This window comes from Phacochoerus africanus, chromosome 14 (genome assembly GCF_016906955.1).
Source record: "Phacochoerus africanus isolate WHEZ1 chromosome 14, ROS_Pafr_v1, whole genome shotgun sequence".
Classification (NCBI taxonomy): Eukaryota; Metazoa; Chordata; class Mammalia; order Artiodactyla; family Suidae; genus Phacochoerus; species Phacochoerus africanus.
The window spans coordinates 32,930,486-32,936,456 of NC_062557.1; positions in this window are offsets into that span (position 1 = coordinate 32,930,486).

Below are 5,971 nucleotides of genomic sequence, written 5' to 3' on the forward strand. Positions count from 1 at the left end.
AATTCTTATAAATTTTCATCCTGAGAAAGAACATTAACCCTCGGTCATATGCCAGAGCTTGAATTGGAGAAGCAACACAGGACAATCATTTCACCGAAATAGATGTATCCAAATATCATGGACTATTTTGTGTTTATCTGCAGCTTCAATTTAGGCTCCTACTGTTTCGCTGAGAATTTACGGTATTTTTCAAAAGCCCACTCAACGATCGAATCTGACCTTCCCAATAATTTTGGAGAGAAGCAGGGGAATTACCAAGCGGACTAATGCGGGGGGAAGTGTTTTTTTTCAGGTGACCTTGGAGCCAGACAGACCAGGGTTCACATCTTTCTACATGTAACCTTCGGGCAAGCGCGTACCCTTTCTGAATTTGAGTTTCCTCGCCCGTACAAAGGAAATAACTGTACCTACCCTGTGAGGTGTGATTGAGGTTGAGGACTAAGGTATGAACAGCACTGCTCGGCGTTATCCACCTTCCTTTTACAAATAAGAAAGCCAAGTTCAGAGAGGTGAAAGGACGTCCAAGTTCACACATTATGTAAACGTCGAGGCAGGTTCTTCCTGCTTTAAAGCCTGGCACTCTTTCCTTTATGCTCCCAAAGGAGCCTTGTGCAATCTGCCCTCAGGAAGCCTCTAAGCTGCCTTCCTCCCCACGTAAGTTTATTTGTATAAAGAAAATAAAATCTCGGAGAGGGGAATGTCGTGGCTCAGTGGTTAACGAATCCGACTAGGAACCATGAGGTGGTGGGTTCGATCCCTGGCCTTGCTCAGTGGGTTAAGGATCTGGCTTTGCTATGAGCTGTGGTGTATGTTGCAGATGAGGCTCAGATCTGGCATTGCTGTGGCATAGGCTGGCGGCTACAGCTCTGATTAGACCCCTGGCCAGGGAACCTCCATATGCTGTGGCAGCAGCCCTAGAAAAGGCAAGACAAAAAAAAAAAAAAAAAAGAAAGAAAGAAAGAAAATCTCAATCAGCTGCAGTTTTTCTAAATTCAAATCTCCAATATATGTTACATAAATCTTTAAATATATTATGAAATAGGTGTGGAAGATAGGTGGCATTTATTGAGATAAAGTTCTCAATTCAGGAGTTCCTGTCGTGGCGCAGCGGTTAACGAATCCGACTAGGAACCATGAGGTTGTGGGTTCAATCCCTGCCCTTGCTCAGTGGGTTAACGATCCAGCATTGCCATGAGCTGTGGTGTAGGTCACAGACGCTGCTTGGATCCTGCGTTGCTGTGACTCTGGTGTAGGCCGGCAGCTATAGCTCCGATTCGACCCCTAGCCTGGGAACCTCCATATGCCACGGGAGTGGCCCAAGAAATCGCAAAAAAAAAAAAAAAAAAATTCTCAATTCGGAGAGCTGACCTGATGGTTCTGTAGTGACTTTGCCAGCTCGAAAGAAAACAACCCCCCAGTAGTTGTTCAAGTTTATGCTAACACTGTGTAACAGATATTAAACCTAAGTGTTCTACCCACTCTGTTGGTAAAAAGATATTCTGAACAGACTGTAAACAAGGAAAAGAATCAAGCATTGTTAGCAAAGCTGCCTCGTGTGTTAGTGTTCAAAATTAGACACGGTTTTATGACTCTGTTGCCATTAGCATCCTCTGTTTTCATATTGTTTTCAATAATGGAGAAATTTTAGGAGCATTATTTTAGGAATACACATTTGTCACAGTAAACATCTTGGTTTTTTTATATGCATTGTCAAATTTTTTATTCCTTTTTTTTTTGTCTTTTTTTTTTTTGTCTTTTTAGAGCCGCAGCATATGGAGTTCCCAGGCTAGGGGTTGAACTGGAGCTGAAGCTGTGGGCCTACACCACAGCCACAGCAATGCCAGATCCGAGCCATGTCTGTGAACTATGCCACAGCTCATGGTAAAACCAGATCCTCAACCCACCAAGCAGGGTTTGAACCCACCTCCTCATGGATACTAGTCAGGTTCATTACCACTGAGCCACAACAGGAACTCCAAGTTTTTTATTCCTTTTCGTCTTTGTGGTGAGAACCAACACTAACTGTATTGTTCGTTATATCAAATAAACATCTTCTGTGGACCAGAAAAAAAAAAAAATTACAGCTAGCTAAAAATTTCTAATGTGCCCGATGTGATTTACTGTAAAAAGGTTTTTTTAAGGCCACACCCACAGCACATGGAAGTTCTTGAGCCAGGGATTGAACCTGCACCTCCACAACAACCTGAGCCACTGCAGTCAGATTCTTAGCCCACTGGGATGTGGCAGGAACTCCTATAAAAGCATTTTTTAATTCAGTAACTTTTGTCTATATCAGCACTGTCCAATAAAAACATAATGTGTGGAGTTCTCTGGTGGCCTAGCAGTTAAGGATCTGGCATTGTCACGGCTCAGGCTGCTGCTGTGGTGAAGATTTGATCCCTGGCCTGGGAAGTTCTGCATGCCACAGGCGCTGGCACAAAAAAAAAAGAAAGAAAAAGAAAAAAGAAACATAATATGTGCCAAGGATGCAAGCCACATAATTTAAATTCTTCTAGCAGCCACGTTTTTTAAATTAAAAAAACAGGTGAAAAATTTTTAAATCATAATATTTTATTTAACGTGAAATATCCAAAATATCATTTCAGCATGTAATCAAGGAAAAGTGTTAGTGAGTTATTTTACATTTGTGTACCAGATCTTTAACACTTGGTGTGTATTTTACACTTACACAATTTAAGTGCTCAGTAGCCCTCCCACACTGAATAGCCTGGGTCTAGATTCTTCCATCTCTATTGCCACCGCCCATGTCTAGGCTTCAGCGACATCTCACCCAGTCTCCTGCACCAGGCTCCCAATTGGTCTCCCAGCTTCCCTCCCTGTTGGCTCCAATCCATTTTCCATTGGGCAGTAATGATGGCCTTCTTAAAACAGAAATATAAAATATAAATTGGACCTCATTAGTTCCCTGCTTACGCTGCCCAGACCAGCTCAGCAGGTGAGGGCTGAAGAACGGGTGCTGTGAAACTTAAGAAAAGGTGAACATAAAACAAGACACAGAGACATTTATCTTAACCAAAGGTGGGAACCGGGGGACCCAAGGTCTCAGGGACCAAGAGCACTGCCTCAAGAAACCACAAAGCTTTTATTGTGCTCTATAAGATGACGTCAAGTGAGGAGGGGGCTACAGGTGCAGGATATAGGGGTTTTTTTATTATTTTAAAAGTCACATAGCTGGTAACTGGTTAAGCTTTTACTCTGACCTTTAGGCATTTAACAATCGTTAGCATCGAGGAAGCTTGATGCCAGCTGTCTATGCATGGCATCTAGAGAATCACCATTGTGCTTCCACAGACGCGGGGGGTGTGCCTATCTGCAGGAACCTGCCTAGATTTGCACCTCGTTCTCCTTGCTGATGCATATCCCGCTAATGACCCCTCATAAGCCCCCTGGGGCCATGAGGCTCCTCTTCCTCTTATTTTAATAGGACATATCATGCTGTGCAAACGGCATGCCTATCGGCCCAGGTCCCATGTGCCTAGACCAACGCATTATGTCCTCATTCAGCTGATCACATGAATAACTTATGCCTTTTGGTCTTCTTCTTCTTTTTTTTTTTTTGTCTTTTTGCCTTTTGTAGGGCCACTCCCGTGGCATATGGAGGTTCCCAGGCTAGGAGTCGAATTGGAGCTGTAGCTGCCGGCCTACACCAGAGCCACAGCAACGCAGGATCCGAGCCGCATCTGCAACCTACACCACAGCTCACGGCAACGCCGGATCCTTAACCCACAGAGCAAGGCCAGGGGTTGAACCTACAACCCCATGGTTCCTAGTCGGATTCCTTAACCACTGAGCCACGACGGGAGCTCCTTGGTCTTTGTTCTTAAGCTTAAGTTATTTACCAGCACTGCGACTGTTTTTCAAGCAGGAATATAAAGGTAAAGCAGGACAAGATCGAGTTTTCAGCACAGAAAATAGAAGCAGAGAGGCTAAGAAAAGATCGTAGAAACGTGTCCCCTGACATGACGTATCCTTCTTTAACATCCCTGTGGCTCAGGACAGAATCGGAACCCCTACTGTGCACCACAGGACCCTGTGTCATTTGGGACCTTCCAACCGCACCCCTCCCGCTGTCCAATCTAGCCACACTTACTTGCAACTCAACAAGCACCCAGGACCTTTGCACATGCTCTTCCTCCCCCTTGTAATGACTGGATTCTTTTCAGTCTTCAGGTTTCAATTTGCAGTTTCTCCTGCTCAAGCAAGCCGGTCTTCACTAGCCTATTTTTTGAAGATCCCCTGCCCCCACCACCGCCACGACGCTCCACCTCACAGCACTCCCTGTAATGTGTAAATGTTGTCTTTTTTTGTTTGCTTTTTATAACGCCTCCTCTCCTAGACTATAAGCTCTAAGTAAGCAATTTCTTTTTTAAAGAGAACCTCAGGTGGACAAAAGAGGTGATACTGGAGAAAGCCTGTATCCCACCCTAGGATGTTGGTTCAAGGTCTCAGGTGGAAAGGACCTGACAGGTGTGATACTGTAATTCAAATGCCTTCCAGATAGGGCTCTGAGGACATCATCCCCAAAGGTGGAACTATAGCAAAACTGAAAGAGCAAGTGACCTTGTTGTGAGTGTCCTTCTGATGGGGTAAATTCTCTTCTCTCTCCTTTTATTCATTCCCAGGGAAAGTGCCTGCCAGACCAATTAGAGGAGTCAATAGGGCTCACAGTAGAAGATGCAATTCCCCCCACATCCACAAGGTGGCAGAGTAGAGAGAAGAACTTGGGAAAACCAAGGTCAGGAGAAAGACACTCAAAGCCACTGAAGTACACTGTTCCAAAAGTTGCCAAGAATCCACTGGAGGTGGAGAGACATAGCGCTGCAGTGCCTCAGGCTATTTTCCAAGGATTTTAATTGGTCTGAAGGTCCTCATCAGATGGTGAGTCCTGGGAAAGCTGCATTACCAGAATCTAAAGGAAGAATGCACTGCCATATTCACAGCACCATGACATAACTGATATTTCCATTTGGGTGGGTTTCCTATCTCTTTTAAAAAGGAATTCTTGGAGTTCCCGTGGTGGCTCAGTGGTTAACGACAAGTATCCATGAGACCATGGTTCCAATCCCTGGCCTTCCTCAGTGGGTTAGGGATCCAGAGTTGCCAAGAGCTGTGGTGTAGGTCAAAGAGGCAGCTCAGATCCTATGTTGGTGTGGCTGTGGTTTGGCCAGTGGCTGTAGCTCATATTCAACACCTAACCTTCGAACTTCCATATGCCTTGGGTGCAGCCCTAAAAAGACAAGAAAGAAAAAGAAAGAAAGAAAGAAAGAAAGAAAGAAGAAGAAGAAAGAATAACGAAAGACAGAAGAAAGAAGAACGAAAGAAAGAAGAAATAAGACAGAACGTAATACCGTGCAAAGAAAGAAAATGAGGGAGTTAGGGAGGGAGGCCTGGAGGGCCGCCAAGCCATCAACCATCGCGCACGTACCTCACTCCCTCCAACCTCCAATACCCGCCGTCACTCCCTACGCCCTCCCTCCCTCCCGCCAGAAGACAGAAAGTAAAAAATACAAAAGAAAGAGAGAGAGAAAAGAAAGAATTCTCAACTCTTTAAGGATCAGTGATAAATCTGACACCATCAACACCATCACACTGCAACAGGATAAGACAGTGATTTCAAATTCTGTGAGCTAAAAAAAAACATCAGGGGAGTTCCCATCGTGGCACAGCAGAAATGAATCTGACTAGGATGCATGAGGTGGCGGGTTCGATCCCTGGCCTTGCTCAGTGGGTTAAGGATCCTTCATTGCCATTGAGCAGGTCGGAGATGCAGCTCAGATCCAGCGCTGCTGTGGCTGTGGTGTAGGCCGGCGGCTACAGCTCAGATTAGACTCCTAGCCTGGGAACCTCCATGTGCCGAGGATGCGGCTATGAAAAGACAAAAAGCCAAAAAAATAAAAATTAAAAAAAAAAAAGAAACATCAGGAAAAAGGGAACATCTTTTTTTTTTTTT